Here is a 26583-nt window from a genome sequence, read left to right on the forward strand (position 1 = left end):
CTTCACAAAGCACTGCATAGTAGCTTAAATGATATATTTTTCTTTGTTATGAATAACACATAAGAGTGTCTGTCTTTGCCATCTAGAAACCCCCTCCATTCAGTTTTGTAACAATCTGAAACATAACAATTACAGCTTTTGCAGGTATGAAATATATAGGGCTCTTATCTCTCCACAGACCTTTGGGACATAGTAGGAGCTACCTTTGAGTCCAATAGGTTTCTACTCTTGAAACTGTGTCGTCATGTGTTAGAAATGACTCTAATATTAAAACTGCTTTTAAAATCAAATACCAGCTGATATAGTTTCTTTAGCATTTCCCATAACTTCTGTTCACCATTATCCACCAATCTGAAACATAAGACATGGATAACTTGGCAACTACTAGGAAAGCAACAACAGGTAAATTTACAAAACAACTATATGATACAAAGCAGGACTTCTTTCTTGAATAACTCATTTCTATTCTTTTATCTGTCTCTCAATGTGAGATGGTGTACGTAAAAAGTTGTAGGTGTTAATTGAATAAAATGTTGAAGCAAAGGTTGTTTTGCCACTTGCTACTATTCTGCAGTCAGTTGATACTCATCTGAAACATAAAGACATCTGAAAAATAATATCTAGTGCGAGGACAATACCACATACATTTTTGGGACAACTGTGTGGTACAACGTAGGACTAACCTGGCAGTCCATTTTGTATTCACCCTTCAATGTATCGTGGAATGTGGAAGGGGCTATATTGAAAGTTATAGCTTCATCTTTAGCCAAAATCATGACAAGGCGTTTCTTTTCTCTTTCACACATTCTTTGCAAGTCGTTTTTCTACCGATCTGAAACATAGGAATGGATAACTTTACTTTTACAGCATGAGGACATTCATGTTTCAATTTCAGAACAGTTCTTCACGTAGGAGTACCTACCTAGGAGAACAATTTTATTCCAGCATTTAAGTGGCTCCACAATGTTCTTAATTGTATGTCAAATGATTTATCTCTCTTTGTTATGAAAAACACATCAAGTATGTCTTCTTTTACCATCCAGAAACAATCTATATTGTAACCATCAACTGCATAAAAATTTGTAAGGCTAGATTTAGGGGATGAGTTGTATGGAATGCTTTTACTCTTCAACTGTTTGAGACATAGTTTGACCTAACTTTGACTGTACTTGGTTTCCAGAAAGCACTATGTATTCTCATGTGATGAAAATGATCAAATATCGAAACTGATTTTAAAATCAAATATCCAGGTGGAATAGCACCTTTAGCATTTCACATAGCTTGTGTACACCATTTTCTACCAATCTGAAAAATAAAACATGGATAAATTAGTAAATACAGGATAAGCAATAACAGGTACTATTACATGACAACGATATGCAACAAAGCAAGACTCCCTTCATGAGTAACTAATTGTTCCTCTTTTCTGGTCTCGTTTTACAAGATGTGGCACTTAAAAAGTTGTAGCTGTTATTTGAGTAAAATATCCTGAAGCAATGGTTATTTTTCCACTTACTACTATTCAGCAGTAATTTGAGACTCATCTGAAACATAAAATAATCCATAAATTAGTATCCAGAGCAAGGACAATACATTTTCATGACAACTGTGGGGTACAATGTACGACTAACCTCACAGTCCATTTTATATTCACTCTTTAATCAATCATGCAGTGTCGAAGTGGCTAGTTTAAAACTTGTAGCCACATCTTTAGCCGAAATGCTAAAAAACGGGTTTCTTTGCACTTTTGCCCATTGTTTGGTAGTCACTTCTTTACCAATCTGAAATGTATGAATGGATAACTTTAGCCTTTGCAACATGGAAACAACCTTGTTTGTATTCCAGACTAGTTCTTCATATAACAGTACTTACCTACATGTTGAATTTGTTTCCATGATGTAAGTGGCTTCACAAAGCACTGCATAGTAGCTCTAATGATATATTTTTCTTTGTTATGAAAAACACATCTGGAGTGTCTTCCTTTGCAATCCAGAAAGCAGCTCCAGTCAATTTTTGGAACCATCTAAAACATAAAAATTACTAATGACAACTTTTGGAGATGAACAATGTAGTGTGCTTTTTCTCTGCAGGTGTTCGAGACATTGAATCCGCTTGGTTTCCACTCTTGGAATTGTCTTGTCATGTGACAGATATGATTCTAATATTAAAACTGCTTTTAAAATCAAATACCAGCTGAAATAGCTTCTTCGTCATTTCACATAGCTTCTGTACATCACCTACCACAAATCTGAAAAATAAGACCGATAAATTAATAACTAGAAGGTAAGGAACAACAGGTAATTTTAAACAACTACTGTATAATACAAAACATGTCTCCCTTCATGAATAATTCATCTCTCCTCTTTTATTGATCTCGCATTGTGTGATGGAGTACGTAAAATGTTGTAGATATTATTGAAATAAAATGCCCTGAAGAAAAAGTTGTTTTGTCACTTGCTAATATTCTGCAGTTAGTTGACACTCATCTGAAACATAACAAAAATACAGAAATTAGTATCCTTAGAAGGACAATACAACATGCATTTTTGTGTGAACTGTGTGCTACAAAGTAGCATGAACCTCCCGGTGTCTTTTCTATTCACACTGTAACCGATCATACAGTGTGGAAGGGGATATTTTGAAGCTTGTAGCTGCATCTTCATCCAAACTCCTGACAAAACATATTGTTTTTCCCTTTCATACATTGTTTGTTAGTCGCTTCTCTACTCATTGGAAACTTAGGAATGGAGAACAATACCTTTAATGGCATGAGATCAAATGTGTTTCTGTTTCAGCACAATTCTTCAAATAACAGTACATACCTACGGCTTCACAATGTGCTGAATGGTATCGTAATTGATGTAGCTCACTTACTTATGAAAAACACATCATGAATGCCTTCCTTTACTGTCCAGAAAGAATCTGTAATAAAATCTCAGTCATAAAAGGTTAGTTTTTAGAGATGAATGGTTAATTAAATAAAATGTCCTGGAACAAAGGTTGTTTTGCCACTTGCCACTATTCTGCAGTCAACTGGTACTCATCTGAAACATAAAGAAATCCATGAGTTAATATCTCGTGCGAGGACAAGAGCATTTACATATTTGTGACAACTGTATGATACAAAGTAGGAATAACCTGCCAGTCCATTTTATATTCACTGTTCAATCGATCATGCAGTGCGGAAAGGGCTATTTTGAAAGTTGTAGCTGCATCTTTAGTCAAAATCCTGACAAGGGGTTTCATTTCTCTTTCACACATTGTTTGGTAGTCATTTTTCTACCAATCTGAAACATACGAATGGATAACTTTACTTTTACAGCATGAGAACATTCGTGTTTCAATTTCAGAACAGTTCTTCATGTAACAGTACCACCTATGAGTCCAATTTGATTCCACCATTTAAGTGGCTTCACAGTGTGCTTAATTGTATCTTAAATGATTTATCCCCCCTTTTTATGAAAAACACATCATGTGTGTCTTTTTGTACCATCCAGAAACAATCTATAGTAAATATTGTAACCATCAACAACATAAAATTTAGTAACATTAGTTTCTGGAGATAAGTGATATGGAATGCTTTTACTCTTTAGCTGTTTGAGACATAGTTGGACCTACATTTGTGTGTACTTGGTTTCCAGTATGGACTTTGTATTGTCATGTGATAAAAATGATACAAATATCGAAACTGATTTTAAAATCAAATATCCAGGTGGAATAGCTTCTTTAGCATTTCACATAGCTTGTGTACACCATTTTCCACCAATCTGAAAAATAAGACATGGATTAATTAGTAAACACAAGATAAGCAATAACAGGTACTATTACATGACAACTATATGCTACAAAGTGAGACTTCCTTCATGAATAATTAATCTTTCCTCTTTACTGGTCTCATTTTATGAGATGGATTATTTAAAAAGTTGTAGCTGATATTTGAGCTATATATCCTGAAGTAATGGTTGTTTTGCCACTTGCTACTACTTTGCACTAATTTGAGACTCATCTGAAACATAAAATAATCAATAAATTAGTGTACAGAGCAAGGACAAAACCACATTCATTTTCATGACATCTGTGTGGTACGAAGTAGGACTAACCTTCCAGTCCATTTTCTATTCACTCTAATCGATCATGCAATGCCGAAGGGGCTATTTTAAAAGTTGTAGCCGCATCTTTAGCCAAAATGCTAACAAAGGGGTTTCTTTTTGCTTTTGCACATTGTTTGGTAGTCGCTTCTCTACCAATCTGAAACATATGAATGGACAACATTAGCTTTTACAGCATGGAAACAAATGTATTTGTATTTCAGAATAGTTCTTCACATGAAAGTAGTTACCTACATGTCAAATTTGTTTCCACCATTTAAGTGGCTTCACAGTGCACTGCTTAGTAACTTAAATGATATATTTCTCTTCGTTATGAAAAATATTTCAGGAATGTCTTCCTTTGCATCTATAAAGCACTTCCAGTCAATGTTGTAAACATCAAAAACATAGAAATTAGAAAGGTCAGATTTTAGAGTTGATCAATATAGAGTGTTTTTACTCCTCAGCTATTTGAAACATAGTAGTACCTACCTTTGAGTGTATTTGATTTCCAATTTTGAATTTGTCTTATCGTGTGATAGAAATGATTCAAATGTTTAAAGTGCTTTTAAATCAAATAACCAGGTGGGATAGTTTCTTTGGCATTTCACATAGCTTCTGTACATCATCTTCTGCAAATCTGAAAAATAAAACATGGATAAATGAGTAAATACAGGGTAAGCAAAGTCCTGTTGTGGGGCTACGGCTGCGGCTACGGTGGGGATGAAACCTCTCCATCATTACTAGGTCCCCAGTTCAATACAATACAATACAACATCCCAGTTCGTTTTCTATTCACATTTTAATTGATCATGCAGTGTGGAAGGGGATATTCTTAAACTTGTAGCTGCATCTTTAACCAAAATCCTGACAAAGGGCATTCTTTTTCCTTTCACATATTGTTGGGTAGTCACTTTCCACTCATCTGTAACATACAAATAGATAAAATTAGTGTGTAGAGAATGAGAACAAATGTGTGTTTCAGTTTCAGAATGCTTCTTCACAAAACAGTCCTTACCCACATATCCAATTCGTTTCCACTGTTTATGCAGCTCCACAATGTGCTGCATAGTATATTAAATTATTTAACTTGCTTTGTTATGTAAAACACATCAGGAATGTCTTCCTCTGCCATCCAAAAACCTTCTAGAGTCAATGTTGTAGGCATCTAAAACATAAAAATGAGTAAGGTCAGTTTTTAGATATGAGCGATATAGTGTGTTTTTACGCCTCAGCTGTTTGTGACTTAGTATGACCTACATTCGAGTACACTTGGTTTTCACTTTTGAATGTGTCCCTTCGTGTGATAGAAATTGTTCAAATGCTGAAACTGGTTTTAAAATCAAATAACCAGGTGGAATAGCTTCTTTGGCATTTCACATAACTTCTTTACATCATCTTCTGCAAATCTGAAAAATAAAAAATAGATAAATTAGTAAATATAGGGTAAGCAACAGGTAATCTTAAACGACAACTATATGCTATAAAGTGGGACTCCCTTCATGAATAACTCATCTCTTCTCTTTTATTGGTCTCACACTGTGAGATGGAGTACATAAATAATTGTAAGTGTTATTTGAATAAAATGTCCTCAAAAAAATGGTTCAAATGGCTCTGAGCACTATGCGACTTAACTTCTGAGGTCATCAGTCGCCTAGAACTTAGAACTAATTAAACCTAACTAACCTAAGGACATCACACACATCCATGCCCGAGGCAGGATTCGAACCTGCGACCGTAGCGGTCACGCGATTCCAGACTGAAGCACCTTTAACCGCACGGCCACACTGGCCGGCAAAAATGTCCTCAAGCAAAGGTTGTTTCGCCACTTGCTACTATTCTGCATTCAATTGATACTCATCTGAAACATAAAAAAATCTATAAAATAGTATCCAGTGCAAGGACAATACCACATACATTTTTGTGACAACTGTGTGGTACAAAGTAGCACTAACCTCCCAGCCCGTTATCTGTTCATACTTTAATTAATCATGCAGTGCGGAAGGAGCTATTGTAGCTCCATCTTTAGCCAAAATACTGACAAAGGGGTTTCTTTTCCCTTTCACACATTGTTTGGTAGTCGCTTTTCTACCGATCTGAAACATACGAATGGAGAACATTTTCTTTTACAGCATGAGAACAAACATGTTTCTATTTCTGAACAGTTCTTGACATAACAGTACTTACCTATGAGTCCAATTTGTTTCCACCGTTAAGTGACTTCACAATGTGCTGCATTGTATCTTAAATGGTTTAACTCCCTTTGTTATGAAAAACACATCATAAACGTCTTCCTTTACATTCCAGAAACAATCAATAGTAAATGTTGTAGCCATCTAAAACATAAAAATTAGTAAGGGTTAGCTTTTAGAGGTGGGAAATATGGAATGCTTTTAGTCCTCAGCTGTTTGAGACATAGTAGGACCTACCTTCAAGTGTGTTTGATTTTCATTTTCTAATTTGTCCTGCAGTGTGTTAGAAATACTTGAAATGTTTAAGCTTGTTTGAAATGAATCTACCATTAGAATTAGTGTCTTTCACATTTCTGAAAGCTTCTGTAGTCCATTTGCCACCAAAATGAAAAAGAAGACATGGCTAAATTAGTATCTACAGGATAAGCAACAACTGGTGGTTTTACATCACAACTGTATGATACCAAGTGGGATTCTCTTCAGGAATAACTCCTCTGTCTTCTTTTATCCATCTCAGTTTCTGCTATGATGTACGTATAAGCCTTAGGTATTTTTGAATCAAACATCCTGCAAAATAGCTTGTTTTACCACTTGTAAATATTCTACAGACAAGTGATACTCACCTGCAACATAAAAAATAGATAAATTTGTATGCAGTGCATGGGCAATACCAGGTTTGTTTTGTGAACACTGTTTATATTGTGTAATAGTTTGTGTAGTGATTGTGTGTCAAGTTTGTAGTGTGCTGCTCTTCAGATTCAATCTGAGTATTTGGATGTGTGTTGGTTGAATAGTTTGTTTATTAGGGGCATGAATCTTCATGTGTTTCATCCTTTTGCTTGATTCCTCATATAATGTTATTGGTTTGTAAGTTTAAGACTTTGGTGTGTAAGACATCTATCACTGTGTTTATGTTGTATGGTTATAGAGTATAGCTTTGTTTTTGCAGTCACATGTTTTGTCTTGAAGAATTTTTTTTCCTTGATTCTTCATGTAATATTGGGTTAAACCAGTTTAAGACTCATTGTGTGAATTTTGATACATTATCCATCTTTATGTTTAAGTTGAGAATGAATTAGGAGTATGTTTTTGTTGACAGTTTGTGGATATGTTTAAAGTGTTTGTGAGTGTATATGGAAAGTATATATTAAAGGTTATTCAGCCTTTATTGAACAGTATATAGGGTTTGATTTGATTCACCACATTTACAGTTGTATGTTCCCTGCCTTTTCACTCTCTCAATATTCAATAGCAGTCACTCTTGTTCAGTCTGCATTAGTTCAATGTCTGTTATAAAATCAGAAGGTGTTTTGTTGCAGGTTTTTATTTAGATAGTCACATTTACAGTTCTCACACTAGGTGGCTGTCACATTTTCATTTCCATAAAAATAAGAAATGTGTGAGAAACAAGCGACATTGCAGTCTCCAGTATTTTTTCTCTTGTGGAATGCCAGTGTAAAATAATGTTATTCATCGAAGAAAGCAGGTTTGATTGATTTGTTTTATTTAACTTTGCATTTACTGCAGTTTAATTATTCTGTTGTTTTTGTAAATCCTGTGGTGTATTGCAGATTTGTATTTTTTAAGGCTTTATGCACTCAGTCTTTGTTGCTGAAGTCACTATGAATTATATAATCTGCATTTGGTGGTAATGGCTTTGTAGGTATGTGCAACCATCCCATATCCTCCATTTAATGTAATAAGCTGATAAAGTGTTTCTTATTAATGAAATCCTCCTTGTAATGCAATTGGTTGATGAAGTGTTTCTTGCATAGGAGTTTTCCTGTTTGTGTAGGATCTTTGTATTTTATGCTGCAAGTGCGTCTTCTTTCGTGATTTTTCTTGTAATTGATGGGGTAGTAGTTTCAGGTTATTATTGTGCAATAATTTTTGATAGTGATTGTGTGACATGTTTATACTGTTAGTCTTATTAGGATCTACCTGACTTATTGGATGCATATTGATTGAATAGTGCTGAATTTATGTATTAGGGGGATTATCCCTCATGTGGGATAATCTTCTTTCTTGATTCTTCATATAGTTAATGGATATGCAAGTTAAAGACTTTAGCATGTAAGACATCCATCAATGAATTTACATTATAGAGTGTGTTGTTAATTATTGTGACTTCGTATTTGGAGTGGTATGTTTTTTGTCAAAGAGCTATCTTCTTTCTTGAGTCTTCATGTAATTTTGGGCTAAAGCAGTTTAAAATGCACAGCGTTAATTTCGATATAGTATCCAACTTTATGTTTAAGATGAGAATGAATCAGGAGTAAGTGTTTGTTGGTATTTTGTGGATATGTTATAGTCTTTGTGAGTGTACATGGAAGGATATGTGGTAATGGTTATTAGTCTTCATTGAATAGTATATAGACTTTGATACGATTCACCACATATGCAGTTGTATGTCCTCTGCCTTTCACTCTGAAACATAATATCCTTTTGTGCGGGGACTTTAACATAAATACAGGTAAAACAGATAACACCAGTAACACATTTATGAATATCCTACATAGTTTTGGCATGTCATCACTAGTCAACTGTGCAACAAGAATAACCACAGATTCATCATCTACCGTTGACCATGTATACAGATGTAGGCAGAGAAAACTGTGATGCACTTGTTAAAAATCTGGGACTGTCTGACCATCTATGTCAGATTATAAAAGTAAAAGCTTGTGTAAAAAAGGGATAAAAACTGCATGTATATTAAAGAGTCTACTCTCCATCAGCTTTGCAAGAGTTTTCCTTAAAGTTAACACATGAAAGTTGGGAAGGAGTATACACTCCTGGAAATTGAAATAAGAACACCGTGAATTCATTGTCCCAGGAAGGGGAAACTTTATTGACACATTCCTGGGGTCAGATACATCACATGATCACACTGACGGAACCACAGGCACATAGACACAGGCAACAGAGCATGCACAATGTCGGCACTAGTACAGTGTATATCCACCTTTCGCAGCAATGCAGGCTGCTATTCTCCCATAGAGACGATCGTAGAGATGCTGGATGTAGTCCTGTGGAACGGCTTGCCATGCCATTTTCACCTGGCGCCTCAGTTGGACCAGCGTTCGTGCTGGACGTGCAGACCGCGTGAGACGACGCTTCATCCAGTCCCAAACATGCTCAATGGGGGACAGATCCGGAGATCTTGCTGGCCAGGGTAGTTGACTTACACCTTCTAGAGCACGTTGGGTGGCACGGGATACATGCGGACGTGCATTGTCCTGTTGGAACAGCAAGTTCCCTTGCCGGTCTAGGAATGGTAGAACGATGGGTTCGATGACGGTTTGGATGTACCGTGCACTATTCAGTGTCCCCTCGACGATCACCAGTGGTGTACGGCCAGTGTAGGAGATCGCTCCCCACACCATGATGCCGGGTGTTGGCCCGGTGTGCCTCGGTCGTATGCAGTCTTGATTGTGGCGCTCACCTGCACGGCGCCAAACACGCATACGACCATCATTGGCACCAAGGCAGAAGCGACTCTCATCGCTGAAGACGACACGTCTCCATTCGTCCCTCCATTCACGCCTGTCGCGACACCACTGGAGGCGGGCTGCACGATGTTGGGGCGTGAGCGGAAGACGGCCTAACGGTGTGCGGGACCGTAGCCCAGCTTCATGGAGACAGTTGCGAATGGTCCTCGCCGATACCCCAGGAGCAATAGTGTCCCTAATTTGCTGGGAAGTGGCGGTGCGGTCCCCTACGGCACTGCGTAGGATCCTACGGTCTTGGCGTGCATCCGTGCGTCGCTGCGGTCCGGTCCCAGGTCGACGGGCACGTGCACCTTCCGCCGACCACTGGCGACAACATCGATGTACTGTGGAGACCTCACGCCCCACGTGTTGAGCAATTCGGCGGTACGTCCACCCGGCCTCCCGCATGCCCACTATACGCCCTCGCTCAAAGTCCATCAACTGCACATACGGTTCACGCCCACGCTGTCGCGGCATGCTACCAGTGTTAAAGACTGCGATGGAGCTCCGCATGCCACGGCAAACTGGCTGACACTGACGGCGGCGGTGCACAAATGCTGCGCAGCTAGCGCCATTCGACGGCCAACACCGCGGTTCCTGGTGTGTCCGCTGTGCCGTGTGTGTGATCATTGCTTGTACAGCCCTCTCGCAGTGTCCGGAGCAAGTATGGTGGGTCTGACACACCGGTGTCAATGTGTTCTTTTTTCCATTTCCAGGAGTGTATATAGAAACTACAGTGAACAGCAAATTCTCCAATTTTATGTCTGAGTTTAAATTAAAATTTGAAGAAACATTCCCCAAAGCATTAATTCGTGTTGGAACACCCACCAACAATAAATGGATTACTAAAGGAATTAGAAAAAGTGCTCAAACTTGTAAATACCTAAACCCCATCAAAAAGGACAATAGTGATCCAGGTTTTTAGTGCTAGTACAAAAACTACAAAATGATCTACAGGAAGGTACTCAACACTGCAAAAAAATCAGCCAACAATAGGTTTGTAAATTTAGCCAATAATAAAAGTGAAGCTACATGTGCTGTCGTGAAACAAGAAACAGGAACTGTGAAACAGAAAGGTACAAACACACAAATCAAGAACAAGGAAAACTTAGAAAGTAACCTGAAAGAATTAGCAAATTATGTGAACACCTACTTTAGCAGCATTGCAACGAAGTCACAGAAATTTTTTTCAAAAAGTGCGAATCAACCAATACAGAAGCATATAGCAAACTTAATGGTATTGATTCCAACTACTGAGGAGGAAGTATGCAATGTTGTAAGACAATTAAAGAACAAAAACTCAGCAGGTTTAGATGAAACCCCAATGTGTGTGCTGAAAAAATGCATAAATGGTATCAAGGCTCCACTAACAGAAATCATAAATGAATCCTTCAAAACATTTTGCTTCCCTGACTATCTGAAGCATGCAAAATTTTATCAGTTCACAAGAAAGGTGACGTAGAAAATGTTGAGAACTACAGGCCAATAGCCCTATTGTCATGCTTTTCCAAAGTGATAGAAACAATAATGAAAAAGTGGCTCATGAGCTATCTAAGTAAATTCAACCTCCTCTGCAATGACCAGCATGGTTTCAGGCCAGGTAGAGGTACAGAATCTGCAATAGCACAATTTACAAAAACAGTTTTAGAAGCACTAGATGAGAACTGCTATGTAACTGGCCTTTTCCTAGACCTGTCTAAGGCATTTGATACAGTTGACCACCAGAAGCTGTTGCATAAGTTAGAGGCACTAGGAGTAAGGAGAGTGGTTCTCAAATGGTTTCATTCATATCTAGAAAACAGATTACAGTCAGTAGAGACACATGTCTTCAGTGGATCAAAGTACACTGAGAAACATATATCTGATCCACAATATATCAATATTGGGGTCCCTCAAAGAAGTGTACTGGGCCCAGTATTGTTTCTGGTGTATATAAATGAATCCCACAACATATCAGCCATGGAGAGAAGATATTGTTTTTGCTGATGACAGCAACATAGTAATTACCAGTGAGACACCAACACAAATTCTGGAAAATTCTACTAAAGTTTTGAGGGTTGTTCACAAATGGGCACAGGAAAACAAAGTAACTCTCAAAATAAAGAAAACAAATACAATATGCTTTAGAATGAACAGAAAACAGAGTCCCTTAAATTTAAAACTAGATAACATCTCCACAGATGATGTACCTACAACAAAATTCTTAGTGCTGCACATTGACAGCCAAATGAAGTGGAATGAACATGCTGTCTCAAAAAAGATATCCACAACATGTTATTCACTTAGAGTCCTTGTATCTGCAAGCATTAATGAATGTTTGAGAATGTATACTTTAGTTATGTTCATTCAGTAATCAGTTATGGTATTATTTTCTGGGGAAACAGTGCTCAGAATTTACAAACAGTATTTAAAATGCAAAAGAGAGCAGTAAGAATTATAATGAAAAGCAGTAAGCGGGCCCACTGCAGAGAACTTTTCAAAATGTTGGACATTCTAACTGTTCCTTGTGAATTTATATTGCAAACCATAGTGTACATCAAGAAAAATATAGAAAATCATAGCACAAATAGGAGTTTTCATAACTACGGTACAAGAACAAGTCACTGTCTTCACCTAGACAGGAAGAATAAACATAAGACTCAAAATAGCAGCTTGTATGAAGGTTTAAACTGTATAATAAACTGCTGCAGAAAATAAAAGAAACAGATAACATGTACCACTTTAGGAAAAATTTTAAATTGTTTTTGCAGGAACACTGCTTTTACACTATAAGTGAATTACTTTGTACAAAATGATTGTAAATAACTTTTGTTTCACAATATTTAACCATATGTAATGTTTCGATAAGGAGCAAAAATGATTGTAAATAACTTATATGTCACAATGTTTAAATACATGAAACAACAAACTGTATAAATATATGAATGTACACAAACTGACAACATCCATACATTTTAAAATGTACACAGATGGCTAAATAAATAACTAAATAAACTCTGTCAGTCAATGGCAATCACTCTGGTTCAGTCTGCATTAGTTCACTGCATGTTATAAAATGAGCTATCTAATTAGATAGTCACATTTCCAATTCTCACACTAATTAGCTATCACATTTTCATTTCCATATGTGTAGTGGAATGTCAGAGAAACATGTGACCTTGCTGTCTCCAACATTTTTTCTCTTACAGAATGCCAGTGTAAAATAATGTTATTCATCAAATATAGCAAGTTTGATTGAGTTATTGTACTTAACTTTCCTTTTATTGTGGTTTAATTAGTGTTTTGTTTTTCGCATATTCTGTGGTGTATTGCAGATTTGTGTTTTCAAGGCTTTTCAAGTTGTAATTATGCTTTTTGGGTGTTGTTGGTGTAGTCATCATTAATTAGTTAGTTTGCATTTGTTGCTAATGGCTTTGTAGGTATCTGTGACCATCCCAAATCCTCCATTTACTTAGTTGGTGTTTTGTGGGTATATTTAAAGTCTTTCTGGATGTATGTGGAGGATATATTGTTAGGGTTGTCCAGCCTTTGTTAAATAGTATATAGGTTTTGATATGATACATCACATATGCAATTGTATGTTCTCTGCCTTTTCACTCTCTCAATATTCAATAGCAGTCACTCTGATTCAATGTGCATTATTTCAATGTATGTTATAGAATGAGGAGGTGTTTTCTCGCAGCATTTTATTTTTATAGTAACATTGCCAGTTCTCAAACTATGTGTCTATCACATTTTCGTTTCCGTATATTAAGTGAGACGTGCGAGAAACATATGACATTGCAGTTTCCAGCATTCTTTTCTTATGGGTCATCAGTGTAAAACTACGTTATTCATCAAGCACAGCAGGTTTGATTGAGTTATTTTATTTAATTTTACATTTATTGTAATATAATTAGTTTCTTATTTTTCACAAATCCTGTGGTGTATTACAGATTCATATTTTTTAGGCTTTTCAATCTGTACTCATGTTTTTTGCTTGTGAGATGCACTCAGTCATTGCTGGTGTCATCATCATTAATTAGTTAATTTGCATTGGTTGCTAATGGCCTTGTAGGTCTCTATGACCATCCCATATACTTCTTTTAACATAATTAGTTGTTAAAGTCTTTGTTGTAGAGGAAATCAACCATGTAATATAATTGTTTGATAAAGTGCTTTTTATATAGGAAAGTCTGTGTTTGTGTAGGCTCTGCCACTTTTATGTTGCAAGTACATTTTCTTTCTTGATTCCTCATGTTATTAGAGGGCATAGTAGTTTCAACCTTATATTATGTAATATTTTGCCATAGGGATTGTGTGACAAGTTTGTAGTATGGTTCTTGTCAGATTCCACCTGAGTTGTTGGATGCATGTTAGTCAAACAGTGCTGCCTTTGTTTATTAGGGGCATTATTTTTCTTGTAGGATGAAAATCTTTCTTGATTCTTCTTACATTGTTATTGGTGTGCAAGTTAAAGACTTTGGTGAGTAAGGCATCTATGAATTAGTTTATATTGCATGGTTTTAGAGTGTTTTGTAAAAGAGTGTGGCTTTGTTTTCGCAGTGGCATGTTTCTTCTTGAAGGGCCGTCTACTTTTGTGATTCTTCATATAATTTTGTGGGAAAGCAGTTTAAAACATGTAGTGTGAAATTTGATATAGTATCCAACATTATGTTTAAGTTGAGATTGGATCAGGAGTAAGTTTTTGTTGGTCTTTTGTGGATAAGTTTTAAACCTTTGTGAGTGTATATGAAGGATATGTGGTAAAGGTTATTCAGCCTTTGTTAAATAGTGTATAGTGTGTTTTTGTTCTCTGTTTTTTCGTTCTCTCAATCTTCAATAGCAGTCTCTCTGGTTCAGTCTGCATTAGTTCAATGTATGTTATAAAATGATATTTAGATAGTCACATAGAGTGGAGATGCTGAGTGCTGAGTTGCAGAAAGGCACAACAAAAAGACTGTCTGAAAGTCAGCTTTCAGCCAACAAGGCACACGCAAGCACACACACACACACACACACACTTAACCACAGTCTCTGGCAGATGGAACAACTGAGTCAGATTCAGTCTGGCTCCAGCTGCCAGAGATGGTGGTCATATGTGTGTGAGTTGTTTGTTTGTTTGTGTGTGTGTGTGTGTGTGTGTGTGTGTGTGTGTGTGTGTGTGTGTGTGTGTGTGTGTGTGTGTGTGTGCTGTCTGATTACGACAAAGGCCTTGTTGCCTGAAAGCTAACTTTCCGACAGTCTTTTTGTTGTGTCTTTCTGCGACTCAGCACCTCTGCTATATGGTGAGTAGCAACTATCCTCTTCATTGTATTATTACTACAAGTAAAATAGTTGCTGCTTTCAGAATTGATTACAAAACAAGGAGTAATTCAGTGACAGTGTCATCCACAGAAGTGATATCGGATGTGTTTTCTTGTTCATAATATAGAGGATGGATATGCAGGCTGACAATGAGAAAATGATGAGAATATTGAAGAAATGTCAATACAATAATAGAACAGGAAAATAAAAGTGCTCACGAGCTTGTGCATATGTGTGGTTATGGTGGGTAGGTGCATGCATAGGTGAGTGGTTGGTGGATGCATGGGTAGGTGAGTGGATGTGTATGTTTTCACATGATGTTTCATCTAATTAAAATAGTTAAATGTAAATTAAGAGTAATATAAAAGCAGCTCATATAAATTGTCATGATGAGCCATGTTTATCACTGAAAACATTTATTGTATTTATAAATCGACTGAAATGCAATTGTGGCCCATGGAACATGTGAATAACTAACTAACATCACACAGTTAACATGTGTAACTTGATAGCCTGTGCTGTTTAAAAATAACAGGGAACATTGGGAGTTTGATTTGTGACACAACAATAGAACAGTTCATAACATGTTTGACAAATGATGACTGGTGAAGTTTACGGTGAACTTAGGGCAAGTGCAAAGTGTATGTTGTATATTTCTTTATTGGATTCACAAAAGTTTAGAAAACAATGTGGAGTGAATAATTCTGATACAAATAAATTGTCATGAAAATCACTGTAAACTTAAAAGTATGTGGTTCATTCCATAACATTCACTCATATCTGTAAGAAATTGTAAACAGGCAAAAAGTTCAGTGTTTTTGTATGCAATTATGTTGTTGATTGACAAAAATTTAGCTTTCACTACTTTTTCCCTTTCAGTTAGTGGCAATTCTGGGCACTGGTGTAGTAGAATGTTTGATCTCCACAGTAGCAAGGATGAACAAGTGCCAATAACTCTCATGGTATGCACGTTAGAGCCCATGTTTACTAGACTTTTTTCTTGTTTTGTCTATAGTAGCACCTCTCAGAAAACAAAAAGCAAACAGCTTGCAGTAGGTGAGATTTGTTTCACAGTATCAAAGATGAAGAAGTACTCATAGCTCATAAGGTATGGTTACTAGACACCTGAAACCTTCATGGATGGGGGATGGAGGGTTAGCTCACCATAAAATGCCCACAGAGTTTTGGTGGTGAACTGCAGAGTAATAATGCCACACATGAACTAACGATGCTTACATTTATTATTTATATGAATTAAATCTTTAGTGAACAGTTCATTTCAGTTTCATTATATTTGTTATAATAACAAACGTAAAATGAGAAAGATCAACATTTTAGTGAGCAATCTCCCTGTCATTCTCAAATCATGAGCTGTAGTGGCACCACAGATGCTCTGCAATTTAAACTCACAGTAGGCAGGACTGCACCAAGGCACAGCATAGAAGAGGTCATACAGGAAAACAAAACACATGTAAGGCACAAACACCACCTGCCACCTAGAGATCATGGTGATAAATTCTTGTAAAGCAACAATGTATTGCACAATGAAGAGAGTTGTGCACTCTCAATGCCGCTGTGGTTTTTAGCAATGAAAGAGTTGTGCCCTCACATAATTCTAACAAAACTGGTTGTCCCTCTTTATGCTGGTATGCACTAATTTAACCTCAACAGATTCCCTTAGAACACTATGCTATTGGTTAGAACTGAGCACCAAAATATCCATATCACTGTAATGCCTGGGATAACCAAGGATAGAGCAGTTTTCTGCATTTGCACAATTCCTTAACTGGTGTAAATGATAAATGAATTGGTTATGATCCTCTATAGTTCTGGTGGTTTGGTCTCAATGTGCCCAGCCTGTTGCAGGACAAACTTATTCTTAACGGAAACTTGTGGGAGACCTGATCTTCGAAGGAAATAAAAAATCAGATTTCACACTGCATTTCTCTAAAATAAGCCTGATTATAATTGAAATATTCTCTCTGTAGGGCAAAATAGCGTCTATTTTGGGAGCCTTCTCCTCTGCCTCTTCACCTTTCAGAATTTCCATGTTTTAGTAAAACAAGATGCATCTATGAAACTTCCTGGCAGATTAAAACTGTGTGCCCAACCGAGACTCGAACTCGGGACCTTTGACTTTCGCGGGCAAGTGCTCTACCATCTGAGCTACTGAAGCATGACTCACGCCTGGTCCTCACAGCTTTACTTCTGCCAGTATCTCGTCTCCTACCTTCCAAACTGGCAGAAGTAAAGGTGTGAGGACCGGGCATGAGTCATGCTTCGGTAGCTCAGATGGTAGAGCACTTGCCTGCGAAAGGCAAAGGTCCTGAGTTCGAGTCTCGGTCAGGCACACAGTTTTAATCTGCCAGGAAGTTTCATATCAGCACACTCTCCGCTGCAGAGTGAAAATCTCATTCTGGAAAGATGCATCTAATTTGTAACCATTCTGGCAAAATGTGTTCTTGAGATTATATACAGATCAACAGGCAGCACTTCATGGTGAGGGATAGTGACATTCCAGTGCAAGAAAGAATAAAGCATCCCCCTTAGGTTGTGCTGTGTAGTCACAGCTACTGATGTAGAGGTATAAGTCTACGTGAGTAGGCTTCTGATGAATATGGTGCCATTGTATTGTCACTTTTCTCCAAACCAACAGGGCAACACAGGAAAGATAACCAATATTTTGAGTCTCCATAGTAAATTGAGTATAGGGATGAAGAAAATTTTGGTAGTGCAATAACAAATGTGGATTGTCACTACCATGATGCCTTATGACAAAGGAGTCACCCAAATATCTTCAGAAGCACAAACCTTCCTGCTACTGATGCTATGCAAATGATGTCTGCATCACACTGTCTCATGATAGTAACAGTTAACCAATACTGAAGTGTTATATACAATGTAGGCATGTATTGTCTAAAGTTTGTAAGTGAGTTCTCCACATAATCTGCTATGAAAACAGTGCTTTTGCTTCAGTGTGCTATAGTTAAAACTCACACAATGGAATCATAAGTACTCTGTGTATATTAGATACAAATCATGAAACATTATTTGTGCAGTGATATTTGTTTGTATAGTATGCTGGGCCCACCAGTCATTACACTTTTTCACAAAAACAGTAAAGCTCAAACATTGCTTTTGTAACAGATCTGACTGAAATAGAGAACTGATCTATACAACTAGATGACTCACACTTAAGTTATAGATACCACTTGAAAATGGCCAAACAGTGAAGTCTTGTTATAGACTAAAAGAATAATAAATTATGAGATAAGGCAACTTTTACGGAAATATAGTTTTCCTCATTTGCAGTTGTCACTGCAAAAACTAACGGTGTCAGAATAATTCATTTCTCATGGATGGACAATGCAGCATATTTTGTGATGTTGCTGTTGTTGCAATCTTCAGGCTGAAGACTGGTTTGATGCAGTTTGGTGCTGTCCTGTCTAGCAGTCTCTTTCTTCAGTCAAATAGTGCTACAGAATCGATTCCATACCTCCTCCTTAGTTATCTGATCTACACACATAATCTTCAGCATTATAATGTACCATAACACTGCATTTCAGAAGCTCTTCTTATCTTAACTGTTTATTAGGCACATTTTACTTCTGTACAAAGCTGAACTTCAAATATGATGAATATATTAATGTTAACATTGTCACAAGCTCTCTCTAAATGTTTTAGAATGTTACAGGTTGCTCAAGAAAGTGAAGAAACTCCAGAACTGTGTTGCTTTCTGTGTTTGTTGTTTGGAGATGATGTCATGTGGACAAAAGATGGTTTTAGAAATAAAAACAAAATGAAAGAAAGAGTTGAAAAGCATGAGAATTCAAACACGCACACTGATAATGCAGTTTCACTGTCACCATAACAAACTGTAAGTATTAAAGAGAAACTTAATGAGGGATACAGACTTCTAGTCAGTGAGCATAATATGAAGGTTAAAAAGAATCTTGAAATTTTGTCCCAAATAAATGATGCATTTTCTTTTGTGAAAACTTTGAAACTCCCTTCATGGACATGATGAAAAACATCATTCAGTAAATCCTGCAGTATTTAGGAGATTAGTATAGTTGGCTTCTAAATTAGATTCAGATTATAACAATTTGTTAGAAACCAATGCTTGTAACACCATTTAGAATAAGGTAATGGACTGCCTACTAAAATACCATGAGGAGATAAGAATGGCTATTCAAAAATCTTTCTTTTTAGCTGTCATGGCTGATGACAATACAGATATTTTCGAACACTCTCGTACTGTGTTTATTCTGTGGTAGATATTGAATGGAGAAGTATTTCAACATTTTTGGGGGATTGTTTATTCCAGAAAATCCAACTACAGATGGCATCTTATTAGGTCTTCAACCATCAGTCTAGTTAGTAGCAGCTCACCATGCATTGATGTCTTTGGTCTTCCTCTTGAGAGCAGTATAGGTGGTGTGGCTGGTATCCTCTGTGATCTGTTTGATATATCCTAGTTTTGATCTGCCTCTTGTGTTCTTCCATTCTACAGTTCCTTCAATGATAATCTTTAATGACTCCAGCATGTCTATCCAGCAACATTCTGGCTGTTCCAACATTCTTCTCGAGATCACCCCAACATGTGTCCTTTCTTAAGAAACTTATGCATGTCCGCACATTCCGTATCCATCCTGCACAAGGTAGAATTTCAACAGATGTACAATAAACGGAGTTCATAAATATTTGCAACCTTTAAAAAACTACCCTGGTGAAATTCAGTCAACATCAAATGCAGATCTAACCAGTCCAGAAACAACAGGATTTTTAAAATAACTAAATGATTTCAGGTCTTGATTAGAGCTTTTTTTTATAGATTATGCCTCATATTGAAATAATTTACAACCAAATGCAATCTCAAGAAATCAGTGTGTCTAAAGTTCATGAAAGTTAATGAATATATAACAAATTTCAAAACTGCTATTTTAAAATTAGGAAATCCAAAATGCTGTGAGATCCCTCAAAGAAACTCATGGCAGAAGCTAAGGGAACATGTGACTGTATATGTGTCAATATAATGGACAGAAACTAAATATTTAAAACATGCTAAATTGTTCAACAAGAACTGCTTCACTAGTTTTAAGAATGAACATCCTACAGAAGACCACTGAAGCATACCCCATAACTGACAAAGAAAGCTTGAAACTGAACTGAGAGTATTCTTTTGTACCCCTATTATTCAACAAATATTGCAAATTAATGGAGCTGCTGAAATTTATCTTGGAAAATAATCTAGATGATGTTATTAGTGAAACCAATAAAACTCATCTTGACAGTTCGCATGACTACATCAGAGGGAGAATGGTGCTCTTTGTGCTTTAAGAGAATAAAAACTTTTCTAAATGGTATGATTTTGGAAAGACTAAATATGCTTACAGTGCTTTTGACAGGGAAAAATTTCCTTAGTTGTCACAGGGAAAAAAATTATTGATATTTTCATGCAAAGTTGATGTAGACCAGGAATCAGTTTTGTAGCATTTGCACCAGATGCTCTACCAGTTTGTGGAAAGTTTGACAGGATATTGTTGTCTTTTGAGTGAACCACCTGCACTGCTTCCAAATTGTTATGTAAGATGTCAGTGTCAGAAGCGTCTTCTGATTAGAATGTAAAGTGAATGCTGTTGTCACTGGTGTGATTTTCTTCTTCAGAAATATTCTCCTCACATTCAGATGCAGTTACTAATGATTCAAACTGCCTGTCAGGAAGAAATTTGTTGTCATAATGTTAGATACATAAACTGCATTCACACCTAATAGTTGATGCAACATTACTGGTAACAATAGTGTTTCAATGAAGAACATTACCCACATAGTCGATACAGATACACTATTAAAGATGTACTATGGACTAAAACATCCACATTTTTTGTCCTCTATGTACGTATTTCAAACTATCATGTATCTTAAATTAAATTGTAAATCAATGTTAAGTATACAATTACAACATAAAAGCTGAAGATGATTATCACACCAGTACCCAACTACAACTGGCTGATAAAGAACCTACTAAAGCTGTGTGCTTACTTTACAACAGATCACCAAGTGTGTGCATGCACACACACACACACACACACACACACACACACACACACACACACACACAGCAGTTTTCAAAACAAAGCAAAGAGAGAACTTAAAAATAACATGTTTGTTTAGTGTTGAGAAATATTTTGAGACTATTTCAAAACAACTAGAAAGAATTCGCTGTAGTAAAGCAATATCCTAGGGAATGTGCTACACATGCCGTGTCATTGGAAAGTAAACGTGAAATTTTTCTTGTGTTCATCAGCATTGTAGCAGTCCAGCAGAAATTGAAATTCAGTGCCTGTACCTAGTAAATTAAATTAGTAATCAAGCTTTTGTTTTCCCCATGTTTTCAATTATTATACATATCTCTATAAGCAAGCCTATCGTAAAATTACATATGTACTCATTTGTAATTTATCCTGTAGCTGCAAATGTATCCTGATCCCTCTACACAGCAACTGAAGGATGGTAAATAAGTAAATGAACATAATGAACAACAAGCACTATTGTGCAACTTCACACATTTAAACAATAAGCAAGCAAAGATCTGCACTGTTATAATAAATCTAAAAATATATACGTATCTCAGACAAGTATAAATAAAATATTACGACTGATATTGTATCTGTAAATTTTAAACACCTGGATCAAGACCCAAGGGATGTATACAACCAAGGGGTACAAGTGTAAGAAATTAAGCTACAAGAAGGGGTGAGAAAATCATTATTTTCACATTTCAGCCTTAAGCTATGTATTATGTGTAGAAAAACAGTCATTAAGTTTCAAGTACTATCATTTAAATATAAGAACAAGAACAAACTTCTTTCCAGGCTATATTGACTTGAAGACAGCAGCAGGGAGGGGGAAAACCAGATACGCTAGTGCCCCCCCCCCCCCTCGCCCCCTGCCCCCCACATATCCTAAGTTAAACTTCCATCACGTATGTGCAAGAAGACAATAACTCTTCAAAATTATTATATGCAAAACCTGTGATCAGGACATCATTGAAACTTTTCAGTAAGGGTTGACTTTCACCTTGGTGTAAACAGATGAGTGAATTTGAAATTTCACTTTTCTTCAGGTTTCAGAAAATCTTTGGAATTGGACCTACTGATATAGAATGAATTTCATCAAGTACTAATTACTTTATACAGTATGACTCTGTGTACATTTGTGTTACATTAAAGGAAAAGCCCTGGAACTGCTGCACAGAAAAATGTGCATATACAGATATACTTTTCATCTAAGATGTGAAATTACATGATTTCTCATGTTTCACTTATGCTGATTGCCTGTTAAAATAGTAAGCTGATAAATAACACACAACGTACTGTATAATGGTTAAGGAACTGTTTTCTTTGTACAAATTATTTTATTCCCTGTCTGATGCTCACCTGGTGAATGTTGCAGCTTCTTTTGAATAATTCTATATTGTTAATAACAAACTACATGAGATAGCATATTTACTAATATTGCAGAGAGAGTATGAGACATCCATGCCTATAAGAATTTGACTGTTGTTCTGCAGATAATACTGTTTGCCTTTTTCTGAAACATGAAAATCCTTTGTGAATGTACAGTGTAACCTGAGCAAACTATAACATTTGGCTATTAAAACCAGTATCATAGACACAGATAAACAACAAGAGAGTTCCCATGAGGGATCCTTGGGGTACACTGTGCTTTTGTTTTTGTTCTTTGAAGATTGGTCAGTGGACTGACACTACCTGCTTTCAATTGATTGAATAAGATTGAAGAGTTGCCAGCACTAAACCTCCAACATTGTAACATTTTATCTTACTGAGCAGTGTATTGGGTGAGATGCAGTCAAATGCTTTGCTGAGATCACAGAGTGTTATTTCCACACTTTCTCTGTCTTCAAACCCCTGTATATCTTTCTAATTAAGTCCAATGTTGTTGTAAGTATTGACTTCCCTTTACAAAAACAATACTGCATGCCCTGGAAGAGTTTATTGTCTTCAAAGTATCTTGATATCTGGTATTTCATTAAAAATTCCATAATTTTAGCTGTAATGGGGATTACTGAAATTGGTCTAAAAGAAGACACCTCACATGGATCACCTTTATTATAGACTGGTACTGTCTGTGCCAGTTTCAGGAATTCTGGGAAGATATCAAAGGATAAACATTTGTTGATTACTATGGCTAGTGACTGAGCAAGCTCAGGAATAATTTTCTTTAGGACTGTGCAGGACATGCCATACATATCTGCACTCTCTGAATGCTTATACAAATTCACTATTTTTGCAACATCCTTAGTATGTACTTACTTCCAGATTTTTAAAGTGCACCATCATACACCTGTTATATAAGATGAAGGATCTAAGCCTGAATCTGGAATTTCACTTAAAGTATTTTTCACTATCCTGTCAAAGTACTGATTGAAGACATCAGGACTACAGAATTAATGAAGAGGCAGGGTTCTTCCTGTACTCATTTACCAGATTTGAAGCTGCTTGATATGGATCATGAGCCTCCTTAAAGAACCTGTTGTATTTATTTTTTGCATCCTCCACTCCCTTCCTGTAAATTCTCTTGGCTTTTATGTAGTTATGATGAAGCAGCAGGTCTTTAGTTGTAATTTCTAAAGCTGCCTTCATAAAGTTCCCCCATCTCACTGCACTACAGCCTCCCAACACTGCACCTGGCAGACTTGTCATGCCACTATGTAGTCCCTGCATGATCTGCCAAACAGCACTCTTCTCTCCCCCACCCTTATCCTGATATCCCTTCCCCTTCTCTTTCCCCAACCTAGGACAGATTTCTGCTTTCGTTTAACATGGCAGTTGCATTCTGGTAGGAGTTGCTGGAGATAGTGGCCATGTGTGCATGAGGTATGCTTGCTTGTGTGAATGTGTATGTGTTTTGTTTTCTGGAGGTTTTAGCCAAAAGCTTAATGTATAGCAGTTTTTTCATGGAGCCTGTCTGCAAACCAGCGTGAAATCTTTACGGTGAATAGCAATTTATCCTTTTCCTAATATTATTGATAATCCAACCTGGACCAGCCACTGTTTAAATTGATTTCCTTTACAGTAAGATTTCTGTTGCCATGTACTAATGAACCACTATTGGTTGTAGTTATTCGATACAATGCATTTACTATATCCAAATTCTCAGTAGATCTATAGTAATCACCTTCTGCTTCAGTCAACCTGTCCCTACAAATACATAAAACACTTGGTTTCATTTATTCTACAAAGAATGACAAGAGATCTCTTGGGTCTTAAACAATGCACATTAATACTTGCTATAATCATAGGAATATAATTGACAGCACTAATATTCTTATTTTATTGGGGCATTGATTGATCTCAAGAATAAAAGAAAGGCTTATTATAACATTCTTGGTCCTTATGGCAGTGTACATTAATTTGTCCTTTAGATGAAAGTTGACACCAATCTTGAAACTATTGTTTCACCAGTCTTGAAACTATTGTTTACTCTTAGTTTATAGTTTCTCTACTTAAAAGTTGCTATAACCTGTAAAGACTTACTCCAGAAATCTGCTGCTATAACCTGTAAAGACTTACTCCAGAAATCTGCTTACATTTTAATTTGTACCATTTCTGGCTTTCCCTTAATGGAATCGTGCCGTCATTTGAACATACAGCACCTCTTGCTCATCACCAAGGGTTGTTATCCAATTTTTCTTTGTCTTTGTCACTTGAATTTCTGATTGATGATGTGACAAATGCTTGAGGGTTTGTTATTTTCTTTCTCTGTGGTTTTCTGAAGTCCACTCTTACACTACACAATTATTTGACAGGTGCATTCTGAGTCATTTCGTGCATGTGGCTGGGAAGTGCTTATTACAGTGATGGGCTGTTATTTTCCTACAATGTACCTCATACCAATCTTCATTTGTGTTGGGTGAAAGTTTCTCTGCTGATACTCACCGAGTTGTAACTATTCTGACCATTACTGATTGATGTCAGTTTTGTTCACACCTCAATTTTGTGTTTCTTTGTGGATTATAGTCTCTTTATTATTATTTTCATGTTCCTGCATGTGTATTGTGGTTACATTGTTGTTTTCTTTTCCATTCTCATGTTGTTTTTAATGACTTGAGAGGGCTGTAACACACTGTGATTTGGTTTATGAATGTTTGTACTTCTACTGATTGTTGAAGGAGCACTGAACAGTGCAGGTTACAACCAGAACATCTCTCAGCTCCTTCTGTTGCCATTTGTAGGAAGTCAGAGAATTGTGCTGTTTCAGCATACTTTGTGTACTAATCTACATACTCTCCAGGATGTTTGTGAACTTCATTGGCCTGCCTAGTTATTTGGACAGTCGCTATTTGGCCATGTGTGGGAGTTGATGGGATTCCACACTAAAATGACAACCCTTGACCTATTGTGTCAACATGTGCCAATAGCATCCTCTGTATCTCTCTCGATGATACCTGATGTCAGTCATGAGACTACAATAAATCTGTAGGAACCTATACAAGATACTCTGCCATTATGTATATGACTTGATAATTTTGATCATATCAAATGTAAAACATTTGAATAAATTTTATTTATGTGCCTTCTGGCCTCAAGGTCTTTATTTTTAACTTGCATGTTTTGAGTTTCACAGGAAAGTTATCCAAGACCAGAGACATACTAGCACTGAATGACAGAGAAATAAAGAGTGAAAACCACTAACAATTGATTTGGAGAAGTGTGAATTATGGAATCAGCAGTGATCTTGAAGGGGTCCAACTTCCACTGGCTTGAAGTTATTGAGGGAAGTCATAGAAAATTTAAATGTAGATGTTCTACTTCATCCTCCACTCCTCATTGTTTATTTTATTGTTTTTTCTTTGTCTGACTGCTTCTATTACACTATCTGCATTTTCTTTCATTTTTCTCTATTACTAATTGTCTATGTGTTATACTTATTTCCAGTTCTCGTCTGTCTCCCTTTGACTTGACTGCCCTCTCTGCCAGTTCTAGCTTACCAAGTTTTCAAATATTGTACTTTGCTATTATTTTGTTCTTGGTGCCTCATTTCTCCTGTCCTGTACATAAGTATTCCTTTGACATGAAATCTTGGGTGAGTTTCTTATTTTATTCCTCATTAGCCTCATTTACTTCAGATCTTCCATATCTCATTGCAGATGAATGACTATTATTTCCAGAAGTTTTATGGTATTCTGTTTGTGATGGCTCATTTGTTGCCTTGTTAACTAGACTTATTTACTATCAGTATTTGATTGCAGTTTAACTTTTGTGATAATTTTCCCTGTAGATGAAATAATAAAAAGACAACAAAACACTTCTGGAACATGAAAGATTTTTAAGACGGAAGGTTTTAATGGCCAAAACATTGATATTTGTTCTTTATATTTTATGCAGGAAGACTTTGCCTGAAGACATACAAGTAAAAACAAATCAGCCTGGTTCCTACCAGCACAACCATACAGCAATGACTTACGTATGCTTCTGTGCCCAGGTGTCATTGCCAGTTGTGTAA

At 36.5% G+C, this 26583-nt stretch overlaps 1 pseudogene; it reads left to right on the forward strand.

Annotated features, from left to right (window-relative positions):
* The first annotated feature begins 365 nt into the window (after window positions 1-365).
* On the forward strand, window positions 366-26583 carry LOC126176471 (uncharacterized; annotated as a pseudogene).

This window comes from Schistocerca cancellata, chromosome 3, assembly GCF_023864275.1.
Source record: "Schistocerca cancellata isolate TAMUIC-IGC-003103 chromosome 3, iqSchCanc2.1, whole genome shotgun sequence".
NCBI classification, from domain to species: domain Eukaryota; kingdom Metazoa; phylum Arthropoda; class Insecta; order Orthoptera; family Acrididae; genus Schistocerca; species Schistocerca cancellata.